Genomic DNA, 15,296 nt, shown 5'->3' with positions numbered 1-15,296 from the left:
CGGTAGGGGAATTACAAAATGGGGATAGGGCCCTGGAAAGAACAATACATGACTATAATTCGACTTGTGAGACACTGACAGAAAAAATACCAAGTACAAAATGTAATGTAATAACAGACGACGAGGACGAGGAACGAGACGAGGAAATTTCAACAATATGACATATCATAATGACAATTTTAGATATGCCCCACAATTTGGTAGTGGCGGAAATTTCAGAAATAATAATCGAAACACGCCAAATTTTGAAAATCTCAATAATAAATAGAAATAATTAACTACCTTAATTGGTTCCTAAGAAATCAACAAAAACCAACAAGAAAAGCGACTAATTGTTGATTTTCGCCAGTTAAATAAAATAAATTATTTCGGATAAGTTTCCTCTACCGAGAATAGATTTTATTTTGGATCAGCTTGATAGAGCTAAATATTTCACAACTCCAGACCTCATGTCTGATTTCCATCAAATTCCCTTGGACGGAAAACTCTAAGAAAAATACTGCATTTTCAACTCAACTTCAACTCGGGTCATTATCAATTTACTCGATTACCATTCGGATGATTCGGATTAAATATAACAGTCCGAACAGTTTTCAACGTATGATGACCATAGCAATGACGCCATAGGATTAGCACCTGAACATGCTTATATTTATATAGATCATCTAGTGGTGATTGGATGTTCGATTCAAACACCAAAGGCATCCAGCCAAGCAAACCGGAACCACCGAAAGTGCCTTTCTCCCAACTTGACGGACAGCCAACCACGAAGACCGGTTTGGCGGTTTCATATTATGCCGGCCGGACCCAGGACACGGTCCTTTTATTTTATGTAAGTTACATTTTTTTCTAATAATAATCATATAATTTCATATAAATTTCATATGAAAGTGTTTAAATTAATTTCATATAAAGGTGTTTTAATTAAAGAGTGTTTTAATATAAGAAGTGGTTCGATGGAGAGCCAGCAGATTTAATATGTTGGATGACCGATGTCGAAGGAATCTTTGACCTTTAGAAAGATCTGTAAAAACACAGTTACTTGAAGTGCTAAACGAACATGAAAAAGCATTTCATATACCCGAATCATAATTGAATAGCAATACCGTAGTCGAGTGTGCACCAGATAAAAATGAAAGAGAGTTCCATCGAAAACACTGCTTTTACGATTAATAACGGCAAATACGAATTAACACGTATGTTGTTAGCACTTAAAAATGCTCCTGCTATATTTCAACGAGCAATTGACGATGTTTTATTTTTACGATATCGAGTATTGATATTTAGACGATTATGCTGACTAAGAAATAAGTATGTATAAAAAGGCAAGTTTGAATTAATAAAGAAAGCAGAGTTATCGATTTGATCTGGGATCTGCACGCAGACACCCCGGACACCAGAGAGAGATCCCCCATCGGATCCTTAATAATAATCTGCAAGTATATCTTTACTTTGGCTAGCTTCTATTCATTTCGTTATCACAAGTAACCACGAAATAAGTCTACACGGTCCATTAAAGAGGTAATTACCATAGAACCACTCCCATCAAAAAACTAAACGAAACATATCATTCCTAATACAAAACATTTACGCGAGTTGAAAAATCTTGCGAAAACGCAAAAAAAATAACGCGCAAACAACGCACAGCAGCTTACAGTGTTTTAACATATTCATTTTCATATAACGTGTTTCGGTAGCATGTTAAGAACAACATTGTTAGAAATACAAATTCGTAATCCGTAGCCCACGATATGTACACGTTGAGCTGTTGTGGAAGAACAAAAAAAAAGGCCCGAGCTGCACGAGCATGTTATAATACCGAACGAACGAACGAAATGATTCAACAATTTTTGTTCGCTCCTTAGCCAATGCAGGGCAGGCGATTTGTTTGCATTTGATATACCGTGGTAAGAAAAGGCCGTTTTCAACGTCAGATGTTCGCGCGCTGATTAGGGCGCTATTACGATTCAAAAAGACATTGATTCTCGGTATCCAAATTGACGCCAAGAACCCGTTAGAATGCCGAAGGTAAAGACGTATTTAGATAGAATCAAATAACAGATGATTGAGTTACGAGAGCTTACCGCATTTTGGCGGAACATGGGAACGCAAGAGGTATGCGGTGAAACAATGATTGTGCTTTGTATCAAGCGGTAAGTTTGGTGAACGACTATCTGATAATAAGGCCGGATAAGGTTTGTAAACAGCCACGCGAGATTATCTGGTAGTCATTCCTCAAACCTTGTTGACAAGCGAAGACGCAACCCATCGACTTTCGGAGATCGTAGACACCCCCGGGCTCCACCGGAATGAGAGGTTGGGGTTGCTCCTTTTATTGTTTAGTCCAAATCGGATCCGTAGCGAACTGCGGGCACACTACAGAACCACACTAGCGCAGAAATTCGACTCATTTCTAGGGAGCTTTCTCCCTAAGACATGTACTATCAGGGCCAGTGGGTTTTCCACCAGTTTGGCAGGATGGCTTCGTTCATAAGATCGAGGCAATACGTTGGAACGTTGGACGCAGTTCAAACTCGAGCAGAGTTCGAGGCCCAATTCAAGAACCCAAGTAGACTTCGCGTAATGACGAGGAAGAAATTCCCGTGGAATTAGATTCTTTCCTTGCTGATTGCTCGCGATCGCTAGCGGACCCGGACAATCGTGAACAGCAGACATGTGGTTTGCTTATATGGTTCGAGACAAAGGTAACCTCCCCAAGCGTTTCAGGGTACCTGTCTCATATAAACTGTCCCGTATTCAGGCTCCCCGAGTTGGTACTATCGGGATGTTATATGGACAGGTTACATGGACTTAAATGGATACACAGCGTTGCAAAGTGAAGCAATGTGGACACAGACGGCGGGAAGCTGATCCGTTTGTTCGACCCGAAGTTTACTTGATCGACCCATGACAAGTTGGGACAGGTGTCGATCTTGCAAAAAATACGGTGTAAATGGGGTTACGTGAATTCTGAGGGAAACACAACACTGCAATGTGAAGCAGGACGGACATGGGCCGCCGAAAACTGATCCGTTCATTTGTCCCGAAGTTTTCCTGATCGATCTATCGCAACTTGGGGCTGATGTCGATCTTGCAAAAAGAGAACGTAAATGTGAGTACGTGGACTCAAATAAAGGGACAGCATTGCATTGTGAAGCACGATGGACATGCGCAACCGGAAATTGACCCGTTTATTCGACCCGCAGTTTTCCTGATCGACCTGTCGCAAGTTGGGACAGTTGCTCATTTTACAACAATAGAACGTAAATGAGGTTACGTGGACTCAGAGGGAAATACAGCGTTGCAATGCGAAGCACGACGGACCGCCGAAGACTGATCCGTTTATTTGACCCAAAGTTTACTTGATCGACCCATGACAAGTTGGGACAGGTGTCGATCTTGCAAAAAATACGGTGTAAATGGGGTTACATGAACTCTGAGGGAAACACAATACTGCAATGTGAAGCAGGATGGACATGGGCCGCCGAAAACTGATCCGTTCCTTTGGCCCAAGTTTTTTTGATCGATCTATCGCAACTTGGGGCTGGTGTCGATCTTGCAAAAATAGAACGTAAATGTGAGTACGTGGACTCAAATAGAGGGACAGCATTGCATTGTGAAGCACGATGGACATGCGCCACCGAAAACTGAACCGTCTATTCGACCCGCAGTTTTCTTAATCGACCTGTCGCAAGTTGGTACAGTTGCTCATTTTACAACAACAGAACGTAAATGAGGTTACATGGACTCAAACGGAAATACAGCGTTGCAATGTGAAGCACGACGTACCGCCGAAAACCGATCCGTTTATTTGACCCAAAAGTTTACTTGATCGACCCATGACAAGTTGGGACAGGTGTCGATCTTGCAAAAAATACGGTGTAAATGGGGTTACATGAATTCTGAGGGAAACACAACACTGCAATGTGAAGTAGGACGGACATGGGCCACCGAAAACTGATCCGTTCATTTGTTTTCTTGATCGATCTATCGCAACTTGGGGCTGGTGTCGATCTTGCAAAAATAGAACGTAAATGTGAGTACGTGGACTCAAATAGAGGGACAGCGTTGCAATGTGAAGCACGACGGACCGCCGAAAACTGTTCCGTTTATTCGACCCGCAGTTTTCCTGATCGACCTATCGCAAGTTGGGACAGGTGTCGATCTTGCAAAAATACGGTGTTAATGAGGATACATGGATTCAGATGGAAACACAGCACTACAGTGTGAAGCACGACGGACACGGGCCGCCAGTAACTGATCCGTTTATTCGACCCGAAGTTTACTTGATCGACCCATGGCAAGTTGGGACAGATGTCGATCTCGCAAAAATAGAACGTAAATGTGGTTACGTGGACTCAGATGGAAATACAGCGTTGCAATGTGAAGCACGACGGACACGGACCGCCGAAAACTGTTCCGTTTATTCGACCCGCAGTTTTCCTGATCGACCTGTCGCAAGTTGGGACAGGTGTCGATCTTGCAAAAATACGGTGTTAATGAGGTTACATGGATTCAGATGGAAACACAGCACTACAGTGTGAAGCACGACGGACACGGGCCGCCAGTAACTGATCCGTTTATTCGACCCGAAGTTTACTTGATCGACCCATGGCAAGTTGGGACAGGTGTCGATCTCGCAAAAATAGAACGTAAATGTGGTTACGTGGACTCAGATGGAAATACAGCGTTGCAATGTGAAGCACGACGGACACGAACCGCCGAAAACTGTTCCGTTTATTCGACCCGCAGTTTTCCTGATCGACCTGTCGCAAGTTGGGACAGTTGCTCATTTTACAACAACAGAACGTAAATGAGGTTACATGGACTCAAACGGAAATACAGCGTTGCAATGTGAAGCACGACGTACCGTCGAAAACCAATCCGTTTATTTGACCCAAAAGTTTACTTGATCGACCAATGACGAATTGGGACAGGTGTCGATCTTGCAAAAATACGGTGTTAATGAGGTTACATGGATTCAGATGGAAACACAGCGTTGCAATGTGAAGCACGACGGACACGGGCCGCCGAAAACTGAACCGTGGACAAGTTACCAGTCCACGATTAACTTCCACTGTGAAAACACTTGTTGTTAAAATGGTTTCTTTGTTAAGTGTATTAGCTCCATTATCAATTCCTAAAGTATTTGATGTTAGAGCATTTGCGCGTACCATAATCGAAGGTGGTTATATTACGACTTTATTGGAATGGATAAGTACAATCAAGAAGCCGAGGAGTCCGACTCTACGGAATGTAGTAACCCAGTTGCAACTGAATTTAAAACATATTTCGGAATTGGAGGATTGCACCGACGGCCAAATACAAGACCAATTGATAGACCTGTTTACCGTTGGCTTAGAGACATCGCTCTCAATGTCGACTTTTCGGCAATTTCTTCAATTATTCAAGCCGCAAAGTCGGAGCGAAGTGGACGGAAATCCATCATCATCGGATTTCACGCTGAACAAGAGACGTGTATCGACGGAATCGATTGTGGACATTGCTTCGGAGGAAGAGACATCGGAACCGCCTGTAAAATCCAAGCGTCTGGACATCTCCACATCTACCACAGTTGTACATTCACCTCAAGTCAGTGCCGATGCGCCTTCAACCAGGGATATGAGCGACTCCGAAGACGAGGACATCTTCAGAGAATGTGTGAATTATCAACGGAACAATGGCAAAATATCTTGCGCTATTTATGCCAATCGGGACGGTATGTCGTATACATACAAAGGAACGGCGTCCCCGTCTTCGAAGAGTCGTGTGATAGAATTCAAAATTTACGACAATATAAAACATTATATGAGCACGAAAAAGGAGGAACGTTGGCGCCTATCGACCTGTCGCGGTACTGTTATAACCCATACGAAGGAGATGGCAGCCAAAATGAAAGCAGAAAATCGTCTAATAGAACAGAAACGGGCTGGCAAAATCACAACACCGGGCTGCCGGTGCTCTTATAAATGTTACTACTGTCTTAAAATCACAAACTACGGGAGTAGTTTAGCTAATGCTTATAGTCAGCTGTGGACTCTGTACTTTTTCCATCGACGATATTTGAGTAAATGAGATTATACACACGCGAATGGGTGGACAGCATTACAATGTGCAGCCCAAAAGGACTAAAAACTAATTCCAGCAAGCTGGAAATTCTCTAAATCGTCGGAAAACGTCAACAATCGCCCAGATACCTATCCAACATTAACCCATGGCAAGTTGGGGCTGGTGTCGATCTTGCAAAAATAGAACGTAAATGTGAGTACGTGGACTCAAATAGAGGGACAGCGTTGCAATGTGAAGCACGACGGACCGCCGAAAACTGTTCCGTTTGTTCGACTCGCAGTTTTCCTGATCGACCTATCGCAAGTTGGGACAGGTGTTGATCTTGCAAAAATACGGTGTTAATGAGGTTACATGGATTCAGATGGAAACACAACGTTGCAATGTGAAGCACGACGGACACGGGCCGCCGAAAACTGAACCGTTTATTTGGCCCGGAGTTTCCTTGATCGACCCAACGGAAGTAACGATCTTGCTCAAATAGAGCGTAAATGTGGTTACGTGGACTCAAATGGAGGGACAGCATTGCATTGTGAAGCACGACGGACATGCACCACCAGAAATTGATCCTTCTATTCGACGCCGAGTTCTCTGGTCAATATAACCTTAACCGGAATTTTATTCGGAAGGATGACATGACATCCTTCTACACGGCTTCAGAAATTCGAGATTAGATTAGAATTAGATTAATCAGATCTTATCAGGTTATTGAAATCACCAAAAATACAGTAAATCAAACAAAACCTGAGAGAAAGAAAAGAATAAATATAAAGCTCTCAGTCGAGAGTGTTGTTAGGACAAGCTCATTACATGGCGACCGTGACAGGACATCATGATTGGTTTGCGACGAAAACTGGCGCAGAATTTCTCGACTACGTCGATCACAAGCGTATTTGCCTGAAGAGAATGTTAGAGAATGTTGGATCGTAACAGAGTTTAGTTAAAACGTAAGGTTGAACATAAAATTTAGCTTAAGACGTTGAACCGAGTGGTCATGCTGCTTCGTAGACATGACGTAAGTGAGGTTAGGTGGATTCAAATGGACAGACAGCACTACAGTGTGCAGCAGTATAGAGCCGTGCCACGGGAAACAGGAAAAGAGGTCGTTTTAAAACAGAAAAAGAAATAGATTTACGGTTTAGTTTGGTTTCGTGAACATGAACTGCGGGGTCTGTTTGTCGGATTCTGCCGGTGTCTAATTCTTATAAATGTTACTACTGTCTTAAAATCACAAACTACGGAACAAGTCCAGTTAGTAGAAGTAATTAATAATCACTCTGGAGTTGGCCGAATGAACCTCGCGTGGCTTATACAGGTAATTCCTTTAGTCTCTCTTCAAGGTGCATAGACCTCCAAGTAGGGAGGACACTAGCTAGAAGACCTGATCAGGCCCTGGAATAATTTATTACGTGCAATTATTGCGAAACTTATTTCTCCTCTCCAGAAGCATAGGCCCTCATAGTAGCAAGGCAACTAGCAGGAGACGGGAAAGGCCGAGAAGTAGCTGAAATTAAATTTGGTCCACCAAACTCAATCGGTTCTGTAGCGTTAGTAATTGTGCGGTCGCTAAATCCTCTGAACCCGATACCTTCATAAGCATAACTTAGGTGCAGTCGCATTCTTATTGTTGACAATAAGTATAACGGACTCAATTACGATAATGATAATCTGTTGAATAGATTACCGCATTCAATCGGAATATGGGAGCGGGTGAGAAATGCAGTGAAACAATACTTGAGCATTTTGCCCCGTAAGTTAGTCCAAGGTGGTCCAGCTCAGCACTACATTATTGATCAATTATATTACGAGCAAAAGTTACGTGGACTTAAATGGACACACAGCATTACAATGCAGAGCACTATGAACGCCATTGTTGACCCAACGCAAGTTGGGACAGGTGTCGATCTTGCCAAAATATAGCGTAAATGAGATAACGTGGATTCAAAAGAAAACACAGCATTGCACCGTGAAGCACTACGGACACGGAACGCCGGAAATTGCTCCGTTTATTCGAGCCGGAGTTTTCTCGTTCGCAAGTTGAGGCAGGTATCAATACTGCTCAAATAGAGCGTAAATGAGGTTACGTAGATTCAGAAGGATGCACAGCATTACAATGTGAAACACTGCGAAAACAGGCCGCCGGAAACTGATCCGTTTATTCGACGCCCAGTTCTCTTATCAACATAGCCTGATCACGAAATTTATCCCCGATCGATTGGTGCAAGTCAGCAAACTTCATGTATAAAACAGTAAGTTTGACTCAATAAACCAAGCAGTAACTTCCGTCCGCAGTGGACACTTCTATTTGATCCGGGAGTCATTCAGCAACATATTCAAAATAATAATTACAGACGATTAATTGTGAAAACCCAAGACATCATTTCACTACATCACTCTTTTAAGAAGGGGAGGTGTGCTACACGCACAAACAAACCAAATACAATACTTCAACACTGGAATGCCATTTGAAGGGAGAATAACTAAACGTATGTTTAAAATTCAATGGTCAAAGACAAACTACCAAATATATTAAGAGTTCCTTTTAAGAATCGATTTGTCTGGAAATGCAAGTCTTGATTAATAAAGTACAGTCTTTAACGAACCAGATATCAAAATGAACGTTTATTAAAGTCACCTGTCCCTTCAATGGCGTCAATTCTCGATCGCAACTTGCCCAAGCAACAATGTGAGTTTTATTGTACTCTTATGGTGGTTTTCATGGCCAATTTTGGCCATAAATGCCATCATAAGAGTGTAATAAAACCCAAATTGTTACTTGGGAGGGATAGTTATCGATCATGCTAAAATAGAACGTACCTAAATGAGGTTCAATGGACTCAAAAAAAAACACAGCATTGCACTGTGAAGTACCGCGGACGCGGGTCACCAGTGATTGATCCGATTATTCGACCCGGCAGGTGTCCGATAGAAAAGTTGTTATTATTTGACCTGCAGAGGCAAACACCGGAGGAAAACAAATTTAGTGCAGCAAGTAAAAAACAAAATTTACAAAGTGAAACAACGCAGCCCAATCTTTGTTTGCATTGTTCATCGCCTGTTGGCAGGGTTTTGCTCTTACCATTAACACAGTCCTTTGGTGTTAACGGAAGAACAAGTAGGTTGACAGTGCCGTGCCGGCACCAGAAAGCGGTAATTGGTAAAAGTTATATTCAGCAAAGTGGGTTGGTATCTTTGCCAGACAATGCATGTTTAGCAAATGCTTATAGTCAGCTGTGGACTTGAGTGAATGAGATTATACACACGCGAATGGGTGGACAGCATTACAATGTGCAGCCCAAAAGGACCAAAAACTAATTCCAGCAAGCTGGAAATTGTCTAAATCGTCGGAAAACGTCAACAATCGCCCAGATACCTATCCAACATTAACATCCGCAGCACTACGCTAAGACAGCATCAGTAGAAAATCAACATAAATCGGCTTTGTTCCCACGATCAGAACTGTTAACAAAGAATTCCCTCTTAGTTTAAGAACGAATTGTAGTTTAGTCAATAAAAGCGAAACGTAACTCCCAAAGATATTTTTTGGATTTCTCCAAAAGAGAATTCTTAGCTGGCACCCGAATAGGAACCAGCAGTGTAACAGTAAATTAAAAGTGTAAAGTGCTAAGTGAAATCACCGAGTAGAGTTTCGTGAACATTTGGAACAAAGTGCATCATGCACCAGATAGCGGAACTGTAAGAGAGGTTTCCCGCACGTGAAACTTTTCAGGAAATCCGTTCTTAGGTTCTTAGTTAGAGGGCCCGGAACTGGACCTTACGTATCCCGCAGTCTTGAGGAGTCCCCCTGGGATGTTTTGTGGATTTGTTTTAAATGCAAAAATATGTATAACGTAATCGCTGTCAGGGACAAGAAGATTCGTCAGATTGAAAATCTCGACAAAGCCGCTATGAATACGCATGTTGAGGCATTTAACGAAATCATAAACAAAATTCAAGAGATAGACGGAATATTGAAAAGCACTTAACAACCGATGACGGGTCTAATAATCTCTGGCCCAGATTTAAACAAACCTTTATTGAAACCACGAGTAAAGGTAATTTCTCTGATTATAAAATTTAAATATCTTGCAAATAAGCCTTAAAGGAAATGTTATCGGGTCCATGACTAAATCAGCCTTAGGAATCAAGATGCGCTTTAGAGAAGTACCATTCGCGATTTCAGGTGACATTCAAGAGATTCCACCCTCACATGGGTGGTGTCTGGGAGCGCCTGGTGCGGTCGGTTAAGCAAGCCATCGGGACAATAATCGACTCATTCCGCAAACACAACGACGAAACACTGGCGCGACAATTCTTTCGGATGCAGAGTCGATGAACAACTCTAGACCCCTAACTTACATGCCGCTTGAAACAGCTGATAAGGAATCGTTGACCCCGAACCATTTCTTACTCGGGAGCTCGTCAGCTGTAAAACAGCCGCCATCGGCCCCGGTAGACCATCGAACCATCCTCCGTGGCAGTTGAAATCTTGCGCAACACATTACGGACACGATTTGGAAAGGGTGGATAGAAGAATAGGCGCTAGTACGCACGGCATCGGGTGTGTATAAAAGGCCAGTAGTAAAACTGGCATTGCTCGACGTTGGATCTGATGGTGAAGCCTGTGAGGAATCTTTAGGAATTGCGGATCATCAACGGTCCTTACGGATGGGGGATTGTTACGACGAGCAATCGCGGCATCCCTGTTTGTACTTAGACATGCATGGCTTAACCTTTGAGACAAGCGTTTATTACTGGTAGGATCAAGCAGAATAGTTAATACATCTTAGCGAATTTATAGTGATTTCTTTTGTCATGCCTGCCGAGGTTGTTACGCATTTTGAGGCAAAGGGATGGCCACAGAGTCGAAGACTCGAAATTTGTTTGCCTAACACTGCAGTGGATTCGATAATGTGGACCTGTGCCGGCTGTCAACGATCCTACCATGCCGCCTGTGTGGGGGGAGCGGCGATTCAACGTGGTTCCTTACGCAAAAGGGACAAAAGAAATCGATCCCCAGTCATATCTATTGCCGTGTTGCAGCTCATGTCAGACGCTAATCAACATCAACTTTGACATCAAAACGCTAACAGCGAAATAGGTTAAGCTAACTTAAGTAATTAATAATAACTCAGAAGTGATACATCGATCGTATTGAGTCATATTCTATTCATAGGCTCTATCGAATTTACAAAGCTTCAAAGAGAGTTTATAGCTTACAGAATTTGGTTCATAAGCTAAAATTATCGAAGCTTACGAAATTTGTTTTACCAGAAAGCCACAATGAGATATTATTAAAAAAGAAAGTATAAAGCGATATTTTCAACAGTTTGGAAATGTATAAACATACATATATACATTTACATCCGTTATTAATATACATTTTCGAAGAGAATTTCCCGACGGTTAAAATAACGGAGAATACGTTAACAAAAACCAACCGAGGCTATGAGATTGCCTGTTGTGGAAGCATGAAGACGTGAAGCTGCCTTGGGACGTCTTCCAATACAAGAAAGAAAGATGGATAAGGATCCAACACTAAGAGATTCGTACAATGCCAAGATAATCCAGGGCAATGTGTATTTCGGGTATAATTCCCAGATAGAATCAGCATCAGCGAAGAAGTTCCCTAGTCTTGCCTATTGTGCATTCCAACTATGGAGCATCAAGATAGGAGGTGACCGTCCTCTAGCCAACTATAAAAGAATATGTTGAAAAGGGATATATGCGCAAACCCAACGAATCCTATTTAGGGAAAGTTCCAAAAGTTTCGTTTGAACGTTTACGAGATGCAAGTAAGGACGCTTGGTGCAACATGCACGCCAGCATGTGCACAATTCGTGAAGAACACAAACGCAAAAAAACTTTTTAAGCGAAAGTCCTGATGCAGTAGAAGCAATTACCAGAAATCATTATGTAGATAGCTTTCATGATGTAACTAATGCGACAAGAATAGTTTTAGATGAGAAATAAGAGGTTTTGTTTCAAATTCTAAAGAACTACTCAGCAAATTGCTGGCTGATAGAGTATCACCAATAAAAGAAGACTCTCTTGATGAAGAGCAAAACTTCGAGAAAATAGTGGACATGTATTGGAATACACCAGCCGATACATTTAAACACAAATTAAGGATAAGTTGCACGGTACAGCACAAAACAATGAAAACCCATAACGATAGAGTCAAAGTTAATAATGCAAGATTTGTGGTGCACTGGTTTTGAATGGGATGATAGAATTCCCGACAATTTGAATAAAACTGTGCAAAACTGAATAAAAAAAATGTATAACGTATCGGTTAACAGACGGTCGGAGAAAAGATGGGGAGCTCTATTTACGTGTATGACAACTAGAGCTGTTTATATAGAACTTAAGTGCAGATGCATTTTTATTATGCCTTAATGCAGTTCAAGCTAGACGAGGTAGGATTAAGTACCTTTATAGCGATAACGGAACTAATTTTGTCGGAGCAGATAACGAGTTGGAAAAAACTTCAACGTCGATTGTCTACGGGAGGAATTGAAAGGCATTTTAATACTCCAGCCCCTCCGCATCAAGGTGGATGCTGGGAGAGGCAAGTGTACGAAATAAAGACTTTAATGCCCAGTGAAACAATGCCTGAGCACGTCTTTAGACAACTTTTGGCAGAAATTGAATTTATAATAAATTGTAGGTCACTAACAGCCAATTCACTGGACGCCACTCAAAACCACTTTTTATTTGGATGCGCCAGGGAAGCAGAACCTTCCGGCTAAGACCATCTATAGCCAAACTAATTATTGCACGCTGTCACAGTCATTCTTACGTTCCGAAGTCCGAAAGACTCCGACAATATGGGAACCTAACTGTCCACATATAGTTCATGGCGACATGTAACATTCGAGCTAGAAAGTTCGGATCACGAAAGTATAGTGATGTACGGTTAAATAACGTTACAAATTGCGTACGTAGCGTGACTCGGTAAAAAACAGTGACTGTGAAAAATATTCAGAACAGAGTTAATTTACTCCTCGGCAAACTGAAAATAGCGGAGAAGACCGGCTCCCATGGAAGTGCGAGTACTGTAACAAAACATATCATGCAGCATACATCGGAGTGCAACGGCAGCATGAGCACTTTATCACGGCGTTCATGGTCCCTAGGTGCGCTGATTGTCAGGAGGTTTTACGCAAGGAAGCCGATGTGAGGAACCTACTTCACCAACAAGAACAACTAAGAGAAGCCATTAACTGTCAGACCGACGCTAACCACCGTTAAGTGTTAAAACCGGAAGTTAGTTCGTACGTTTTATGTGACCCTAATTCTTGCTAAAAGATGGTGTAAATGAGGTTAGTGGGATTCTAACGGGCAGACAGCATTGCAATGTGTCTCTCTGCCGGATGGTTCCCGGTTTAATCCATTCATTCGCACCGAAACGTTCGGTGAGCCGGCCCTCGTTAAGGACATAATAGAAACTAAAGCGCGGTAGCTTAATCAGTGACTCCGTTTCAGTGATCGCCAAGTCATGTCTGTCGCATGGTTAAACAAGAAAGACAGAGATTGAACGTCTAGATAGTGACACCGTGGGTGTCCCATATCCTTCCGCTACTCAGGCTACGCCTATAGTTCTATAGTGAGGGTTAAGAATGATATACAGCCGATTTATTGCAAGCCTTACAGATTGCCTCATATTCAAAAAGAAGAGGTGGAGAGGCGGATTTCTAGGACGACAAAGGATAAAATTAACGCATAGAATAGTCCCATTTTGCTGGTCCCTAAGAAGAGTTCGGGAGATAGTAGGAAATGGAGACTGGTTATTGCCGATAAAAAAAAAGCTTAATACGGTAATTGAGGATGAGAAGTTCCCTCTGCCAAATATTGATGATATAATAGATGCATTAGCAGGTGCACAATATTTTTCACATCTAGATCCCTCACAGGGATACTATCAGTGTCAATTAAGGCCAGAAGATAGACTCATAACAGCATTCTCAGCACCATCCGGGCAGTATCAAATGACATGGCTACCCATGGGATTAAAAATTTGTTCATCAGCTTTTTCACGTCTAATGACAATAGCAATGTCGGGACTGGATATGACTCAATGTCTGGTCTATCTAGATAACATTATCATCTTTGGAAAATCTGTGGTGGAACATAATTAAAAATCTGATCTGAAAGCGGTTTTTGAAAAACTGCGTAAGGTGGATTTAAATTTGAATCCGCAGAAATGCAGCTTTTTCAAAAACAGAGTTGCTTTATTTAGGTCATTTAATTTCCATACCATTGTCAAAAACAGTTAAACAAGAGGGCGAAGCCCAAGTGAACGTACTAAACCAGCTACAGTTACATGAAGAGTTACACGGCAACACGAACTACAAACTGGACTTGTTACTCGGTTTAGTGCTATTGCTGCCAATACTAGCAGTATACGGTTTCCCCCCACAGAGTCATGAATTGCAAGTTAAATAGCAATAACAATTCCAACAAAAAAGAGAATAAAATAATCAGTCTCGTGACTGTTAGTAAATAACGTTTCAAAAAAAGAAAATTTAATTAATCAGTGCCGTAAGTGTGAGCAAAAGAAATTTCCTAGCGATAAAACAGGTCATCCGAATCTATACCGTAAACCCGTCGCAATGCATTTAGAAGCATTGCGGGCAAGCCGGTATATTCCAAGGTAGAAAGAAGCATTTTGAACACCCAAATTATTGGGTAGTTTTGTCGAAGAAAGGCATACAGCAAAGCAGTTCCGAAGAATCCTAAGGGGGGTCCCGTGAAATCGCAATCTAAAATATCCATAATATTGATTCTATGTTCTGTTGATGATATATCAAAGTATCAACTAACTTCGCTTGAGTTACGTAAACTGTGTACACCTCCAAGAGTATTTATGAAAATTCGAAATAATGTTGAGTGCAATCTACTTTCCTATCGGTGTAAGATACGTTTCGACAACCCAACCATACATTTCGACAACCGTGACCATTTCCTAATATACAATAAAGCTATCCCTTTCTTTTTCTTTTGAGTGTGATCTAGCTAACTGGAATCGAATCAAACATTCCACCTATAACTTTCTGCAGAATCGTCCTAGAAAGCACAGCTTTCTAGCTTGAATTACTCCTTATGAACTAACTTACAACTAAATTTACTTGTTTGTTGTTTGTTGATTTCTCACCATAAACAGCAATCCAAAGTGCAGGTACATTGAATGACTGAGCATTTGTTCCACAAACGTTTCCAGTAAAGTT

At 41.7% G+C, this 15,296-nt stretch overlaps 1 long non-coding RNA gene across 1 annotated transcript in view; it reads right to left on the bottom strand.

Annotated features, from left to right (window-relative positions):
* LOC128743149 (uncharacterized) overlaps positions 1-15,296 on the bottom strand; it is a 30,489-nt gene that overhangs the window by 14,205 nt on the left and 988 nt on the right. Inside the window, exon 4 of the long non-coding RNA XR_008412286.1 lies at positions 1-15,296. This exon is cut by the window's left edge and continues 14,205 nt beyond it. This is a non-coding gene — a long non-coding RNA (uncharacterized LOC128743149).

Source organism: Sabethes cyaneus, chromosome 3 (genome assembly GCF_943734655.1).
Source record: "Sabethes cyaneus chromosome 3, idSabCyanKW18_F2, whole genome shotgun sequence".
Classification (NCBI taxonomy): domain Eukaryota; kingdom Metazoa; phylum Arthropoda; class Insecta; order Diptera; family Culicidae; genus Sabethes; species Sabethes cyaneus.
This window is presented reverse-complemented; position numbering and strand designations above follow the sequence as displayed.